Genomic DNA, 18,534 nt, shown 5'->3' on the forward strand with positions numbered 1-18,534 from the left:
ATATGACTATCGCGGAGCCTGGGTGCATTGTGATGCTGTCGTGCCCAGTGTCCGTTTAATCTTCGTAACCCGTTTTTCGAAGATTAATAAAAATTTCTTTTTGCTTAAGAAGAAGAGAGAAAGTTGTTCAAAGGGAGAAAGCTTATATCGTTGACTGGATGTGGAAGCAAAATGTAAAGAATGGATGTTTGAAAATCTTCAACCGGGAGAATAATATCACGCACATTTTCAAGTCTTGTTTGCCGACTAATTTCCCAGCTGTTGTTAAACGGTCCCAACTTCAAAATAAATAGCCTTGGACCTTGGTTGTAGAAATCAAACTGTTGGTAGTTTTTTGTTCATGTGGGAAATATTTTTGGGTTAGTTGAAAATGGCTCAGCCGATCGATGGTGACTTGGATCTTTTCATGGCATGGGTATTTGGCTTGGTCAATGGGTGCTTTAATAATTGGCATGGTAGCCCTTTGGAATTCTAAGAGGATGTCCAATGGGGGGTGCTATAGCCATTTTCTATCCTCCGTTATAGAAGTACTCCATGCTCCTATGAGGATGGAAAATGGCAAAGATGGATACAGAGATTCCATCCCTAAATGACTATAGCTATAGTTGACACCTCATCCTACCCAACTGCCATCTACCAGAAAATGAGCCAGAGAGTATGTTAGTGTTATTGGCAATTTATGAATACCGGCAAACCATTAGAGTCTGTATTTCATTTTTCATTTGGGTTTGGGAGGTGGTGTGTAGTTTGTTGAGTCTAGATACTCCACCCGGTGAATCAAGATTAGTTGATAAAGTCCTTGCCATGCAAATCCTCTTAAATTGCATCTCGAAGAGGTACAAGCTTTTGCATTTCATGTTACATCTAGACTAATGATTTTTCATGCATCATATGGTTTTTTTAATGTCTCATCATTTGAACATTAAGCCTTGTTTAGGACGCTTAGGCATTAGTCCTTTAGCTTGTCTTCGAGAGTAGTAGAGGAATTTTTTTCTGTGGCCAGAGAATGCATTGATTAGCCTTTGTGTGAAAGTGGAAATTTTTCCAAGGCAAATGTGTCCAATAGCCTAGCGTTTGAAAGGCACTAGGAAGGGGAGCCAATACATGGACACGCGCTTGTAAAGGGATCAAGCGCCATTCAAAGTGTTCTTAAATTTAGAATTAATTTTAATTATCTGGTTGAATGGCGCTCGCAAGGCGCTTGTAAGGGGATGGAGTGTCAACAAGCGCCCGCGCCCGCAAAGGGATTGAGTGCTTGCAAGCCCTTGCTTTTCTAGCCTTCTTATTGGTGGGCTTAGGTCATCATACTTTCAGATATAAATACATCTTTCTCTTCCATTTAGGGCACAACTTTGCATAAACCCAATTTTAGATAGAGAGAAACCTTTCCCCTATATTCATGTGGTTCCTTATGATGATTTTAATTCATTGTATGATCATCTCTTTGTCAATTTTGGGTTATACTCTGATATCTAATGTATATGCTCTAAATTGATTCTTTGTCCAAAATCTTCATCACACTCTCATATCGTACACTTGGGCTTTTAGTAAATGAGCCGACCTTAGCACTCCGAAACTCAGTTCATCTCGTTAATACCCAAGTCGAGCACGAGCTCGAGTTTTCAATTTGTAAACGAGTCAGTTCAAACACAACAAAACTCGGCTCGGCTCGTTTGAATCTCTATTACCAATGGTTAAAGATAAGGGGGGAAACGTTTTTGTCCTTGAGAACTCAAAAAAAAACTCAATGGTGTGGTAGGACAAGAAAAACGTTAACTTACAAAGTCAGTGCAAACGTCGGACCTTCAATCAAATCAGACACACCATTCTTTCAACGACATTAATCAATTCCATTGACTATATATCCTGCATATGTAAATGACGACTACATTAAGGAGCCAAACACAATTACAACAATATACCTAAGAGTTAAGAAACCAGCAAAATTTGACTCTGGCCTTCAGCTATACTAATATCATAGTTTTCTGTTCAGTAGTGTGCCTCAATTCAAAGTATATAGATCAAAAACCAAAACGATGAATCCCGAAAAATGGGTCTTCAATTTACTGCTTCCATTTCTTTTCTTTAAATTTTGCACTTCCATTGACATCTTAACTGCCACCCAATCCATCAAAGATGGAAACGTTTTGGTGTCCAGTGGCGAAACCTTCGCACTGGGGTTTTTCAGCCCGGGAAATTCCAGTCGCAGGTATGTTAGAATATGGTATAACAAGATTTCAAAACAAACTGTCGTTTGGGTGACCAATAGGGATAGACCAATCAATGGTACCTCCAGGGTTCTATCCCTAATCCGGGATGAAAACCTTGTCATCTACGATAATACCCAAAATCGTACTATTTGGCATACAAATGTATCCGTTGTTTCTTACTCTGCTCGACTCTTGGATTCCGGGAATGTGGTATTGTTCCAAGGAGATAGTGGGAGTGGTGGTGTTGTTTGGGAAAGTTTTGATCACCCTACTAATACCATGTTGCCAAAGATGAAGCTTGGGTTGGATCGGAGGACAGGTCTTGAATGGTCTCTCACATCGTGGAAGTCGAGAGACACCCTGGTATAGGAGAATACTCCTATCGGGTCGAACTGAATGAGTTGCCCCAATTGATACCATTCAAGGGCTCAACCTGAGTCTGGCGGATACCCGCATGGTTAGAACGCCCTAATAGTGCAATTTCCATACTCATTGGAACTTACGTGAACAATCGCAACCAAGTCTATGCGTTTTACACCTCGATCAATGCCTCGAACTTGTTGACAGTGTTCTTGGATGATTGGGTTCTTTGAAAATGCGGACATGGGTCGAGTTCTATTCGGTCCTTCACGACCAATGCGTTTATTAAGGCCAATGTGGTGCTTATGGTTACTGCAACTCAAATAACGGGCAAAAGTTCGCGTGCACGTGCCTTCCAGGGTATGAGCCGAGGTCAGTTGATGAGTTGTACCTGCGGGATGCATCGGGAGGGTGCATCAAGAAGCGCGAGGCACTGTTCATGTGTGGAAACAGAGAAGGGTTTGTCAAGGTTGCGAATGCAAGGATTCCAGATACGTCCAAGGCACATGTATCGATGAGCCTCAATGAGCCCGAGTGCAAGGATGAGTGCTTGAGAAACTGTTCTTGCCTTGCGTACACGAGTGATGCAGAAGCAGGAGTGAGGGCGAACTGCATCACTTGGTATGAAAATTTGTTGGATGTGAGAAGGCACGTGAGAAGATTTCCTAACGGGGGACTAGACTTGTATGTATGGATTGATGCGGGTTGGATTAGGTATGTCATTTTGGGCTGAATTTTAGTACTGAATTTAATCAATCAATGTCCAGTGTTTTTATTTTATTTAGCTCAACGTATAGAATCTAGAAGAATAAAGCAAAGGAACGAGGCCGTTGTTGCGACATCAGTTGTCTTGACATTTGTCGTCGGCATCAGCTTAATTTGTTGGTTGGTGATGAAGAAGCGAAGAAGAGGTAAGCAATTAATCAGCATTTCTTACTATGCTATCTTATGTCTTTGTACTTATGTTACGTTTTGGTTTCATAAGAACATTTTGACGACGAGGCGCAATGTAATTGATTTACAGAAAAGTCACTCCCAATGAAGGACCATGTAACTGTTTCGGAAGAATTTGGTTTTCCATTAGTATTTGTAACCTCTGTTTTGTACATGCTTATCAAGAATGAATCACACTGGGGCTTATCCCCTCCTCATGTCTGGGTCACTGAGTATGGAACTCATTTAGCTGTATGTTTTCTTGTTTTATTGCGATTACTGATGCAGGGATAGACATTCAAGACAATACTGTTGAGGAAAACGTAGAACTGCCATTCTTTGATATGGTCACCCTTGCAAGGGCAACCAACAACTTTTTTGATACAAATAAAATTGGACAAGGGGGTTTCGGCTCTGTTTACAAGGTAATTTAGTTTTTACTATTGAATCCATAAAAAAAGTGGAACGAATAAAATTCTCTAAAAGAGAGCTAAAGGCTGAGGACTTACGAAGTAGTCTTTATGAAATTGACTCTTGTGTTGACTAACACAGGGGCGTTTATCAACCGGAAAAGACATAGCCATCAAGCGGTTTCGAGGGACTCCAAACAAGGTTTGAAGGAATTCAAAAACGAGGTTATTTTGATTGCCAAACTTCAACACCGTAATCTAGTTAGGCTTTTGGGATGTTGCGTCCTTGGAGAAGAACGGATACTAGTTTATGAGTACATGCCTAATGGAAGCTTGGATTCCTTCATTTTTGGTTTGCCCAATAAACCTTCCGCTCTCTTTTTTCTTCAGCTTCTTAGCAAGTCATAGTTGATCAATTGGAAAGGATATTTCACATAAGTTTGTCTCATTATATGACGAAGAAAATAAACTAGTAAAAAATGTTATGAATTTTTGTGAAATTGCAGAATAACACGAAGTAAATTGCTCACATGGAGTAGGTGCCTGGATATCATTATTGGGATTGCTAGAGGGATTCTTTATCTTCATCAAGATTCGAAATTGAGAGTCATTCATAGGAATCTTAAAGCTAGCAATGTGCTACTTGATAGTGAGATGAGTCCCAAAATTTCAGATTTTGGCATTGCTAGGACTTTTGGAAGTGACCAGTCATCTGAAAAAACAAAAAGGGTGGTCGAAACTTAGTACGTGATCTAAGTCATGTTCCTAGTTTTACGCATAATAACTTTTAGCACAAAATTTTCAATTCTGTTTGTAATGTTATGCAGTGGTTACATGGCTCCCGAATATGCAATCGATGGCCTATTTTCAACAAAATCAGATATTTTTAGCTTTGGAGTCATAGTTTTGGAGATAATGAGTGGCAAAAGGAATAGAAAATTCCATCACGCAAACCATGATCTAAACCTTCTTGGACATGTAAGTTCATAGACAAAGAACCTGATAGCCTTAATTGTTGGGAATGCCTTGTATTCTTTAGACCCACATTGGTTAACTATGTTGTTCCCATTTTTGTAGCCTATTATAAATAGGGCTTTTGGGGAACTTCTAAAGTATCTTTTGGGCTCTCATATTTAGGCCTTTCTAGAGTTACGGATTATTGCAGGCTCTTTGTATCTCTTCTTCACGTTGGTTAGTGAATCCTCTCTCTCCTCTTCCGTGGACGTACCCATCTTGGGGAACCACGTATATCTTGTGTCTTTGTGATTTCTTGTTTAGTTTTCAATTTCTCGTTCTTAGTTTTGCATTCATAGCGTTAGTTACAACAAACTAGTAGCAGAGCCTTAGGTTGCAAAAACTAGGGTTTCGTTTCCGATTGTGGCTATGGCGGCTAAATTTGAGATTGCGAAGTTTGATGGGCAGAGCAGCAGTTTCAGTCTTTGGAGAGTAAAGATGAAGGCTCTGTTAACCCAACATGGATTGCACAAGGCTTTGTTAGGCAAGACTAGTTCTGAAATCAAAGAGGAAGATATGGATGCCAAAGCTCTAAGTTCTATTCAATTGAGTCTGGCAGATGATGTTCTTCGTGAAGTGGAAGAAGAATCTTCAGCAGCAGGAATTTGGCTGAAGTTGGAAGGCATATATATGACGAAGTCACTCACCAACAAGTTATACCTCAAACAACGTCTTTATACATTTCATATGTGAGAAGGTATACCTGTTAAGGATCATTTAGACGAGTTCAATCGTATTATTATGGATCTGAAAAATATTGATAGTAAAATTGAGGATGAGGACCAAGCCCTAATTTTGCTATGTTCTTTACCACTTTCGTATGAGCACTTTGTTATAACCCTATTGTATGGCAAAGACACGATATCTATGGAGGATGTTAAGGCTAGCCTATATTCAAAAGAATTGACGAAAAAAGTGTCAGGTGAGGGTGATGCACATGTGAAGGGTTTGTTTGTTAGGGGAAGAACAACAAAAAGGGAGGAGTCGAGTAATAGGGGAAGATCCAGGTCATCAGGTAAGAAGAAGGGAAAGTGCAATTATTGCAAGAAACCCGGGCACTGGAAAAATGACTGTTTAAAACTCAAGGAGAAAGAAAAAGAAGACTAGAAAGGGGGTACAGTAATTGCTGAAAGTTTAGATGAGTCAGATAACGTGTTATCAGTTACAGAGGGCGATTTTCGCTCTAATACCGAGTGGGTTCTAGATTCTGGATGTTCATACCACATGTGTCCATATAGAGAGTGGTTTTCTACTTATGATGCAGTCAATGGTGGTACAGTTTTGATGGGCAACAACATGGTCTGTAAGACTGTTGGTTCAGGAACGATTCAGCTTAGAAAGCATGACGGTATTGTTAGAACTTTATCTGAGGTTTGACATGTTCCAAATTTGAAGAAAAATCTTATCTCCGTAGGTGCTATTGATTCTCATGGTTGCAAATTCCTCGGTGAAGGTGGAGTTTTGAAAGTCTCAAGAGGTGCATTAGTACTAATGAAGGGTCAGAAGCGTGGTAACCTCTATACACTCCAGGGCAGTACAGTTATAGGTGCTGCAGCAACGGTTGCTTCATCCAAGGTTTCAGATTCAAACTTGACTCGTTTATGGCATATGCGCCTTGGGCATATGAGCGAGAGGGGGATGACAGTTTTGAGCAAACAGAGTTTGCTATGTGGCCAAAAAATTGAGAAGCTGGATTTCTGTGAGCATTATGTCTACGACAAGTAGTGCAGGGTAAAATTCAATGCAGTTGTTCATTGCACCAAAGGCACGGTGGATTATTTTCACTCGAATCTTTGGGGTCCCACAGAGGTAACCTCTGAAGGTGGTTTTCGCTATTTTATGAGTATTATCGATGATTTCTCTCGTAAAATTTGGGTGTATATATTGAAACACAAGAGTGACGCCTTTAAACATTCAAACAGTTTTAAATTTTGATTGAGAATCAGACCGGTAAGAAAATAAAATGTTTGAGAACTAACAATGGTATGTAGTCTTGGCAAGTTTGATAGGTTCTGCAGTGATGAGGGCATTGTGAGGCATCACACAGTGAGAAAAACCCCTCAGCAAAATGGTGTGGCTGAACGTAAGAACAGGACTTTTTTGGAGAAGGCACGTTGTATGTTGTCCAATTCTGGATTGGGCTGAAGTCATTTCCACAACATGCTATTTGGTGAACTGGTCTTCGTCGACTGCTATTGAGTGTAAGACTCCGTTTGAGGTATGATCAGGTCATCGAGCTGATTATTTTGTGTTACGTGTTTTTGGGTGTCCAGCTTATGCTCATGTGAATGAGGGTAAATTGGAGCTACGAGCCAAGAAGTGTATTTTCTTGGGTTATGCAGTAAGTGTCAAAGGGTACAGGTTATGGTGCTCTGATGATTTGAAGTTTTTGATTAGTAGGGATGTGACTTTTGATGAAAATTATCTGATTAAGGGGTCTAAGCATGTTGATGATACAGTTCAGGAACAGAGTGTTCCAAAGCAGGTGGAGTTTTTGAGTGAATCTTCAGACTCAGGGAAGAAGCTCATTGAGAAGCCAATTGAAGAGGAGTTCAAGAGTTCAGACACAGAGGTTGATGCATTAGTTGAGCAACCACACATTATTGCTAAAGATAGGCCAATGAGGGAGATTCAGCCTCCTAAAAGGTATTCGACTTATTCTGAGATGGTGGCCTACGCTTTATCAGTTGCTGAAATAGTTGAGTATGAGGAGCCTTCAAGCTATATAGAAGCTGTTTTAAGCACTGAGTTTGCATAGTGGTTTGTTGCTATGAATGAGGAGATTGAGTCTCTTCAGAAGAATCAGACATGGGAGTTAGTAGAACCTCTAAAAGGGAAGAGGCTTGTTGGACGCAAGTGGGTCTTCAAGCGCAAACCAGGTATTCCAGGAGTAGAAGACGCTCAGTTCAAAGCTTGGCTAGTGGCGAAAGGATACAGCCAGAAGAAGGGTGATGACTACAATGAGGTATTTTCACAAATTGTAAAACATAGTTCCATTCGCACTTTACTTACTATTGTTGCATGTTATGATCTTGAGTTAGAGCAACTTGATGTCAAAACTGCGTTTTTGCATGGCGAGCTTGAGGAACAGATTTATATGCATCAGCTTGAGGGATTTGTTGTTTCTGGTATGGAGGATCACGTTTGTTTACTTCGTAATTCTTTATTTGGCCTCAAACAATCCCCTAGGCAGTGGTATAAGTGGTCTGATACTTTTTTGATAAGCCAGTCATATTCAAGAAGTAAGTATGATAGTTGTGTGTATTTTCGAAAACTTCCAGATGGTTCATTTGTTTATCTACTGTTGTATGTTGATGATATGCTTATTGCTGCCAAGAGTGTATCAAAATCAATAGGTTGAAACAACAGTTAGGTGGTGAATTTGAGATGAAAGATTTGGGTGTGGCAAAACGTATTTTGGGTATGGAGATTTATAGAGATCGAGTAGCTGGCAAATTATTTTTGAATTAGAAGTCTTATGTTCTTAAAGTGCTTGAGCGCTTTGCCATGTAAAATTCGAAACCAGTCAGTACCCCTTTGGCAGCACACTTTCGACTTTCAGCTAAGTTGTCACCACAGTCGGAGGATGAGAAGTATATGTCTCAGGTTCCATATTCGTGCGCAGTTGGAGCCTTATGTACACCATGATATGTACTCGTCCTGATATTTCACATGAAGTTAGTGTCGTTAGTCGTTATATGGGGCATCCAGGAAAGGCACATTAGGAGGCTGTGAAATGGATACTACGGTATTTGTGCGAAACTACAAGTGTTGGTCTATTATTTCGGGTTGTTAATTCTGGTGATCATGCAGTTGGCTATGGTGATTCGGATTTTGCCGGTGACCATGATAAGAGGAGGTCTCTGACAGGTTATGTATGGAAGTGTCATTAGATGGAAAGCTACTTTACAGGCTACAGTCGCGATGTCTACAACAGAAGCGGAGTATATGGCCATTGCTGAAGCTGTGAAGGAGGCATTGTGGATGAGAGGTTTGCTTTGTGAGCTTGGTCTTGCACAGGGTGTGAGTTCAGTATTTTGTGATTCGCAGAGTGCTATACATTTGACTAAAAATCTGATGTATCATGAGAGGACAAAGCATATCGATGTTAGGTATCACTTCGTTCGGGATATCGATCATCTCACAGAAGCAAGTTGAGGTGAAGAAAGTGGGTACGACAGATAACCCAACAGATATGTTGACTAAACCGATTTTGGTTGCCAAGTTCAAGCATTGCTTGGTATTTGTAGTTGATCGCCCCTCGGGGGCATTTGGCGAGTGAGAGTTTAGAAGGGGAGAGCTATATTTTGTGATTTGGTTCAGTGGAATTCAAGTCAAGCTAGAGAATTGTTGGGAATGCCTTGTATTCTTTAGTGCTACATTGGTTAATTATGGTGTTCCTGTTTTTGTAGCCTATTACAAATAGGGCTTTTGGGGAACTACTAAAGTATCTTTTGGGCTCTCATATTGTGGCTTTTCTAGAGTTACGGATTATAGCTGGCTCTTTGTATCTCTTCTTCACGTTGGTTAGTGAATCCTCTCTCTCCTCGCCCGTGGACATACCCATCTTGGGGAACTACGTATATCTTGTGTCTTTGTGATTTCTGGTTTAGTTTTCAATTTCTCGTTCTTAGCTTTGCATTCATAGCGTTCGTTACAACACTTTTTACCAACTACCCCATATTTTTTAATATTTGAATTTTAACTATATTGAGCCATTTTCAGGCATGGAAACTTTTGATTGACGGAAAGGCATTTGAATTAATAGATCCAGTGATGGAGGGTTCATTTCCAATGTCTAAGGTGTTGAGATGTATACAGATTCGTCTCCTATGCGTGCAGAAATGCCCTGAAGACAGGCTAGCTTTGTCGTCTGTGGTCTTAATGTTGGTTTCAGATATTGTAGCTTTGCCCCAACCCAAGCACCCTAGCTTTTATATTGAGAGGAGTTCCAGAGAGATGCATGAACATTCGCCGGCTCAAAGTTCTTTGAGCATCAATTGTCACGCCCTCGATTTTCAACATAAATAAATAATCCATTTGAATAAAAGATCCTTGCTTAACATAAATATTACCCAAAGATTTCCCAACAGTTTAACTTTACAAACGAGTCCCCAAATTTACGTAATTACAACTTTGGCACTACGGCCCAAATCAACTTAAATACAAGTACGAACCTGTTTAAGATATTACATACTTTATAATCAAGAGGAGTTTATGTATAATTAGTTACAAATCCATCTTTGTCAAAGGGAAGGCAATACAAGATGTTTAATAATTGAAACGGAATTTGCTCCCACAAGTCTTCATGCCCAACCACGCGAATGCAAATAGTCTATTGTCCAGCATTTTGTCCTGAAAGAAAGATGAGGTTGAGCTACACTAGCCCAGTAGGAAAATCTTTACCGATTCTATATGTAAATATGATGAAATGTGCACGTGAAAAGAAGACAAGAAGTACGGGTCAATCGATAGATAACAATTGATTTAAAGGCATTCTAACGTTCGATGTATTCATCCTAACGCATGCCTATAGCTCAATGTACCACCAAGTTCACACGATGTTAAATAACTCGAGTAACCACGACACAACTCACTATCTCCAATCACCTCCATTGGTATTTCCACCCCTTGCGTTACCGTATAACACCATGAGGATTACCGTGTTACCACCCCTTGCATCACGGTGATCCCTAACAACTTGGGTTACCGCATTACCACCCCTTGCGCTGCGGGACCGTCTAAGTTGTCGTATTACCACCCCTTGCGTTACGAGACATCCTAAATCAACTTCCGACACAAACAACTATTTCCTTACTCGATATACAAGCTATGACCTTCCCAAGACCACAATCAAACAGAGAATATATTAAGACATGTCAACCATTTCACAAGTATGTCACAAACGTTCATAAACATTCGACCAATCAATAATATGCGAAATAACAAAGCTTTAATCAATTAGACCCTTATCATCTCCTACTAATGGAAGGCCTAAGGATCACGAATAACATCAATTAATCATAGGACATTAATTAGATAAGCAAAAGATGGACTAGAAGGTATCCGAAAGAGTTTAGAAGCGATTGGGAGTTGAAACGATTGAAGGAACACAAAATAACATCGAAGCTGTCCAGGACAACATGGGGTATTGATACCCCGGAATCAGGTATCAATACCTGGCAAGCTGGAAATCCAGAGAATGATGGGGTATCGATACCCCATATTTGGGTATCAATACCCCGCTGTTTTGAGGCGATTTTCTGTAGTTTTGACAGACATTCAAAGCACCAAATGGGGCGATCAAAGCACGATTTCTACACCATATCAACATATATACACATAAAAGAGGTAAAGAAGTCCCTACCTTGAGTGAAGGAGCGAAACCCAAGAGATTCGAACAAGCCCTAGCTCCAAACTCCTTGAAATCAACCGATATCTTCTCCCCGAGCTTCACCCAATATGAAACAAGCCCAAGGTAGTGTTCTAGAGGTGAAAGCAAGATGGATCCTTGAGGTTTTGTGTGAGGGAGCTAGAGAGAGAGACACACACGGTAGAGAGAGGCAGAGGTCGGCGTGAGAGAGAGGGAGAGATAGAGATCAAAATGATCTCCTACATCACACACCCCTCTTTTTATACCCCTATATCTATATATTACACTCACGCTCCTTCAATCACCTATTCTTTCACTTTAATCCTTGATTTAAATAACCACCAAATAAGCCACATTTTCCCAACTTGACATTTAATAAATATTTCAATAATTATATCTATCTGGGTCTCTACAGTCTATCCTCCTTAAAGAAATCTAATTTAATCCTCCACATATTTAATTTAGTGTTAGTTGGAAAATGACTTGGATCTTTTCATGGCAATGGGTATTTGCTTGGTCAATTGGTGGTTTAATAACTTGGAATGGTACGTAGCTCTTAGGAAATCTAAAGAGTGCTCTTGGCAGATGGAATTCTACTTGAATTGGAGTAGGCAGCTGTTGTTCTTGAAAAATACCAATTAAGTGGGAGTGTATTTTGTATCTCACCATTGTAGCTCTTTGAAATTCTAAAAATTGCGTGTATAATTTTTTAATTTTTTTTGTACCGTATTAAAGATCTTGATTAGTACTTTAACTTGGTGTGAAAAAATTCAAACAATTATACACAAAAGTAGTTGAATTTTTATTTGAAAAATAGCACGACTTTTCGTAATGGACTCTCAATATAGAACGGAGGGAGTACCTTCCAACCACGACCAAAATTAGAACTTTTAGGCCCCGTTTCATTGCACGGAAATGATGAGAAAGTATGGAAAAATCAACTTTCCTGTAACTTTTTGTGTGTTCAGCTGCTAGAAAAACTCTATATTGCCCGTGTTTCAATGCGAATTCATTCTCATGATTTTGTTCCAAAATAAGGCTCTGTTCTAATAAGGTTCTTATTTTGTAAGTACTTATTTCCCGTTTAACGAGACAAGTCATTTACATCACATTTAATTTAAAAATAAGTGTACTTATTTCCCTTAGCAGAATGGGGCTAAGCATGTTTCAAACTCATCATATACCATGTTTTGGAATGCATTGGCACATAGATAAAACAATTTAGAGTTTGAAGATTTGCAGGCACAAAAAAGTAATCGCAAAATGAAATCGTGAAAAATTCATTGAGGTATATTTAGATCCAAGAACTGTAGACGTATTTGTGGAGTGTTGGCAAAAGAAAAGACGAAAAAATTGTAAAGATTTGAATGTCCCTTAGATTATTTGACATCTAATCTGATCCGGTTCATTTAACTTATTTCAAAATTAAACAAATATAAGGCTGAAAATCCATTACTTGAATTACATCTATAACATCGGAATCCAATATGTTCGGATTAACGGATTTGGATCAAAGGGACCATCAGATTGGATTTTCGTGATTGAACTCAGATTGTATTGGCTGCAAATGAACTGGGCTGCAAATATTCCGGAGTATAACTTAAATTACAAATACATCTTTCAAAGAAAATTTTATAAAGATAAATAAGTAACTCCTTTGATTAGCTTTCAAAAAGGGGTGTCCACACTCCAAGCACTTCAGGCATGCAAGCTACTATTTCGGATTAGCACTTGGAAATGATGTAAGATTTGAGCTACACTAGCCCAGTAGAAAAGTCTATGCAAACCTAATATGCAAATGAAATGAAAGATGCCGATGAAACATAAACTTTCGGATAACAAAGGAGCATAGATAGGACACAAGCACTATATGTCGAGACCCGCAATTTCATTTAATAGATTTAAAGGTTTTACGTGGAATAAAATGGAGAATTGGTGGAGAATATTGATTTTGGGGCTAATGAGTTAAAATTGAAAGCTTGAGCGTGTGTGTGTGATATGTAGTATATATGTGTGTATGGTCAGGAGAGAGAGACATTATCCTCTCACTCCCTCTCTCTCTCTACCATCCCCCTCCCTCTCTCGGCACCCTTTCAATCTCTCTCACTCTCACTCAAAAATCCACCAATACAAACGTCAACCCTTCACCAATCAACCTCAAATTCTTCACCTGTTTACGTATTGGAGCTCGTATCGCGTCGGTTGAAGCTTGGTGTGTCATATTTGGCTCGGTTTCGAATTATGAAGTTCTAGGGCTTGGGGAATCCTTGGGTTTCGGCTTTAACACTCAAGGTAGAGATTTCTCTCTCTCTCTCTATCTGTCTATATGTTTTTGAGTTGGCTTTGTGCACGAGATCGTGCCTATGGTTGTTGTGATTGTTGAAACCCATGAAAATCTGCTTAGAATCTGCTCGAACAGCCATTGTTATCGATACCATTTGCTTTGTTATCGATACCTTTGTGTTTCAAAACCCAGAAAATCACTTGTCATCGATACCTTTGGCCCTTGTTATCGATACCTTTGCGTCTGGAACCCTTCTCGGTCAAAAGGTATCGATACCTTTGTGTTAGGTATTGATACTAATTGCTTATCTCCAGATATCACTGTTTTGGCTTCTGATCACTTCTAGCTATTCTAAACCACTTCCAAACATAGTCATTCGCACTTCAATGATCCCTTGGTCATCCTTATTCGTTGGTTGTCGTCGCGTTGAACACAAATGTTATATGGAATGAATTATCGTCCTAATGCTTTATTGGTGCGTTCGTTTAACTATTAGTGGTAATGTGAGATGCTAAGATAGATGGAGTGATCATGCTTAAATTAGATGTGTGTGTGTTGATGAGGTGGATTGTTAGATAGGAGAGTGGATAAACCGTGGACGCACGCGAAAACTTGACACCTGATGCTATGTAATACGAGGAGTGAGTTGGGAAGACTAGTTTGGAAACAAAATGGAAGTATGAATTGGCATGTGGATCATTTACTCAATATGAATCCCTCTTTAGCTACAATCGTGCAATTAGAGCATTAGAAACACATATGACGAAAAACAATACAAATGAGTTGTTATTGGCATACGAGGTCTTGATACCCGGAACTTGAATCGGATGTACGGGGTCATGAGCACCCGGAATGTAGAAAGGATGTACAGGGTCATGAGCACGCAGAAATGTATTGTGGGTATATGGGGCCTTAAGACCTGGAAAATTTCTTAAACTCATTGTTCAGTGTGTTAATGGAGGAAGAGCTGCTTGAGCTCATATTGGAGGTTGACGGGAGATGTACGGGGTCCATAAGACCCGGAATGCAAGTCATTAACTGTAGAAGTGTGCGAGATGGAGTTTAATCAATAACAACTCATAAAAGATGGCTAATAGATCGGTTAATGGCAAGTGAAGTGCTCCTTGAGTCTCGAGTTCCCTTCATAAAGTTGCGTCAAGTTGCATTCTCTTTCATTGTCTTAGACTTCATTCTTTCACGTTCAAATCTTTTCATTTGCATAAAAAGTTTGTAGAGATTTTCCTACTGGGAATGTGTTTTGCTCAAACCTATCATTCTTTCAGGTGCAACTCAAGAGCATTAGCATGGAGTACTTGGCGTGCATATCATCCCATCCCTTTTGAGAGTTAAACTCTGAGGAAACAACTTGGGCATCTTTTGTAAATCCTTTTGAGAAGACGTAAATTGTAATTTTCATTCAAATCCTTGGTTTAGAAGTATTGTAATCACTTAACTTATCCTTTGACTAAATTTTGGAGCTTTGGGGCCAGAGTGCCATTGTTGTAATCTTTTGAACTTGATATTGCTCAGTAAATGAATATGAGAAAGTCTTTGGGTTATTATAAGTACACCGCAGTGGTTTTCCTTTTAAAAGTTATAGTTATTATTATGTTAAAAATCGAGGGCGTGACACTATATTAGAAACTAAGAACTTAAACGAACATTTCACTCTTGTCAATCAACCTATCATTATCTTTTGAATTCCTTTTTACTCAACTTTCGATCTTCACACATCCACCACATATGGTTGCATTCCAACCGCTTAGTAGCTCATATGATCCCTATGGGTCCTAGATAGACACACAAGAAACCCTTCACCTCGTCACATCACGAGATTGATCTAAAGACATTCCGGGCATTAGGACCCCGTATACCCAGTCTAAATTCCGGGTGGTCATGACCCCGTACATCCAATTCTCATTCCGGGTTCTTGGGACCCCGTATATCCGATTCTCATTCCGGATTCTTGGGACCCCGTATATCCAAATCACGCATTTGGTTCCCAGCTTTAGGTTCAAAAGATATCAACCTTTACAATACATGTTTCTCATTACATCGAATAGCTACCCTTTATGTCATTGTATTCTTCGCCTGTTCTTAAACAGTCATTAATTCCTCTTTAGGCAATCTACTAACCTTTCACTTCAAGTTAAACCTATACCCCACCTTCAACTGCTCATTACGGTTTTCAGTTCATTTTAGGCGGTAATATGTCACATTATATCCGTAATCCACTAACGTCAATCTGTTGATCCTAGTTTCCATAAAAATTAACTCAATAAGTTCATTCAAGTCCATCGGACACGATTTTATGTATGAAATAGATATTATTCTCCAAACACTTGAAAGAATGCATAAACGAACCCGATAGAGTTGATGAAAGGCTCCAAAAAGTGATTTGGAAGAACGTAGGGAAAACAGCTCATAGACACTGTGCCTACCGGTAGGTGCATGAGTCCTACTGGTAGAAGAGAAGAATTCGGCACTTAACCTACCAGTAGGTGAAAGTTCCTACCGGTAGAAACTTGAAACAGAAAGGCCAACATTTTGAACGTAAGAATCTTGAACTTGGCCTACCGGTAGAAGGGAAATTTCTTCTGGTAGGGAATGAAGGTTTTGAGCAGCTCAAAAGCTGTTATAGTACGTTTGAGCTGGTTACGAACAATTTCTCACTCGTCCTACCGGTAGGGGAAAAGTTCTTACCGGTAGGGTAAGTACGTTTCAGATGATTTTTGACAGAAATTGCAGATTTCGTTCCAAGCTTAAACATGACATTACAAGCACGATTTCAAGCACCAAATCACTCATAAAACATATAAAGAGAGGTAGAATTTCCTACCTCGAGTATCCAAGCCGAAACCGAAGAGATTGAGCAAGCCCTAGCATCTGGAATCCAAACCGAACAAAATACACCGAACCGAGCTCTATCCAACGAGATACGAGCTTCAATACGCAAGTAGAAGATGGTGTTGAGGTTGATTGTTGTGGGTTTTGAGTTTGGAGGTGAGTTTTTGAGAGATGGTGAGAGGGAATGAGAGAGCCGAGAGAGAGTGAGAGGGAGGAGGAAAATGGGAAAAGTTTTCCCCTGGCACACACATATGCACACACACACCAAATTACACTACCCATGACTTTCAAGCCTTGCACATTTAACCACCACACTCATATTCACGTCATTTTCACCCTTTCTTCTCAATTACGAACATTAAAATTAAATAAAGAAATTTACAGGTCTTTACAAAAATCATCTTTCTTGTAACTTTTTGTGTGTTCAGCTACTAGAAAAATTATATATTGCCCGTGTTTAAATGCAATTTCATTCTCTCATGATTTTGTTTCAAAATAAGGCTCCGTTCCGATAAGGTTCTTATTTTGTAAGTATTTATTTACCACTTAACGAGACAAGTCATTTACATCACCTTTAATTTAAAAAATAAGTTTACTTATTTCCCTTAACAGAACGGGGCTAAGCGTGTTTCAAACTCATCATATCATGTTTTGGAATGCATTGGCACACATACAAAACAATTTAGGGTTTGAAGATTAGCAGGCACAAAAAAGTATTTGCAAAATGAAATCGTGAAAAATTCATTGAGGTGTATTTAGATCCAACAACTGTAGACGTATTTGTGGAGTGTTGGCAAAAGAAAAGACGAAAATTAAAAATTGTAAAGATTTGAATGTCCCTTAGATTATCTGACATCAAATCTGATTCATTTAACGTCTTCAAAATTAAACAAATATAAGGCCAAAAATCTATTACTTGAAATTACATCTATAACATTAGAATCCAATCTATTCGGATTAAGGGATTTGGATCAAAGGGACCATCAGATTTGATTTTTGTGATCGAATTCAGATTGTATTGGCTGCAAATGAACTGAACTGCTCACTCTTGACAAGGTTTGGCTCGTTTAGTAATCGAGCTGAGCTCAAGCTCAAGTCCAAAAGTCAACTTTTTTGCCAATATAAAAAAATACACTCCAAAAGTCGGCTTGGCTCATTTAAAATATCTCATTTAGTGAATGAATTGGGCTCAACTCTTTAATACCCAAGTCAAGCTCGAGCTCAAGTTTTCGGCTCGATTTGGCTCGTTTGCATCCCTGATACCAATGGTTAAAGAATTGGGGAAAACGTTAGTAGTACAGTCCATGAAACCCAGCACATGAAAGTGTCCATAAAAACAAATGAAACATGGATCCCAACACTTTAGCTCCAAAAAAATCAATGGTGTGGTAGGACATGAAAAACGTTCACTTACAAAGTCGGTCATTAAGGACCTTCAGTCAACAGCAAAATTTCAACGATAAGTTAATGGGGGGTTCATTTCCAATGTCTAAGGTGTTGAGGTGTATACAGATTGGTCTTCTATGTATGCAAAAATGTCCTAAAGATAGGCCAACAATGTCATTAGTGGTCTTAATGTTGGTTTCAGATACTGTTACTTTGCCCCATCCCAAGCCACCTGGCTTTTATATTGAGAGGAGTTCCAACCAGACACATGAACATACTCCAGCTCCAAGTTCTCCTAGCATCAATGAAGTGACAATGACTCAACTAGAGGCTCACTAAATATTAGTATTGATATAAACGAGTTCGGTTGTGTTCAGCCAGTATTATTTAGACCTACCATATCACATACGCTAACCCAAACATAGATTTCGGCTTTGATATGTTGGGTCTTATCAAAATTTTTGAGTTTATTTTGGGTTCTTTCAAAACCTTTTATATCCTTTAGAAAGCTTCTATTTAGAGAGTTTGAGGCTTAGTCTCAACTCTATTGCAGATAAAAGAAGAAGAAAGAAAGTGGCTCAAAGGGAGAAAGCTATCATTTGACTGGATGTAGAAGTAAAATGTAAAGATTGCATGTTTGAAATTCTTCGTCGACCGGAGAATATATCACAGCAAATTTTCAAGTCTTCTTTGCTGGCTAATTTCCCAGCTGTTTCT

At 39.2% G+C, this 18,534-nt stretch overlaps 1 pseudogene; it reads left to right on the forward strand.

Moving 5' to 3' along the window:
* Nucleotides 1-1,945: 1,945 nt before the first annotated feature.
* LOC131307033 (receptor-like serine/threonine-protein kinase SD1-8) lies at nucleotides 1,946-18,376 on the forward strand (annotated as a pseudogene).
* The last annotated feature ends 158 nt before the right edge of the window (nucleotides 18,377-18,534 follow it).

The sequence above is a fragment of the Rhododendron vialii genome, chromosome 11a, assembly GCF_030253575.1.
Source record: "Rhododendron vialii isolate Sample 1 chromosome 11a, ASM3025357v1".
Lineage (NCBI taxonomy): Eukaryota > Viridiplantae > Streptophyta > Magnoliopsida > Ericales > Ericaceae > Rhododendron > Rhododendron vialii.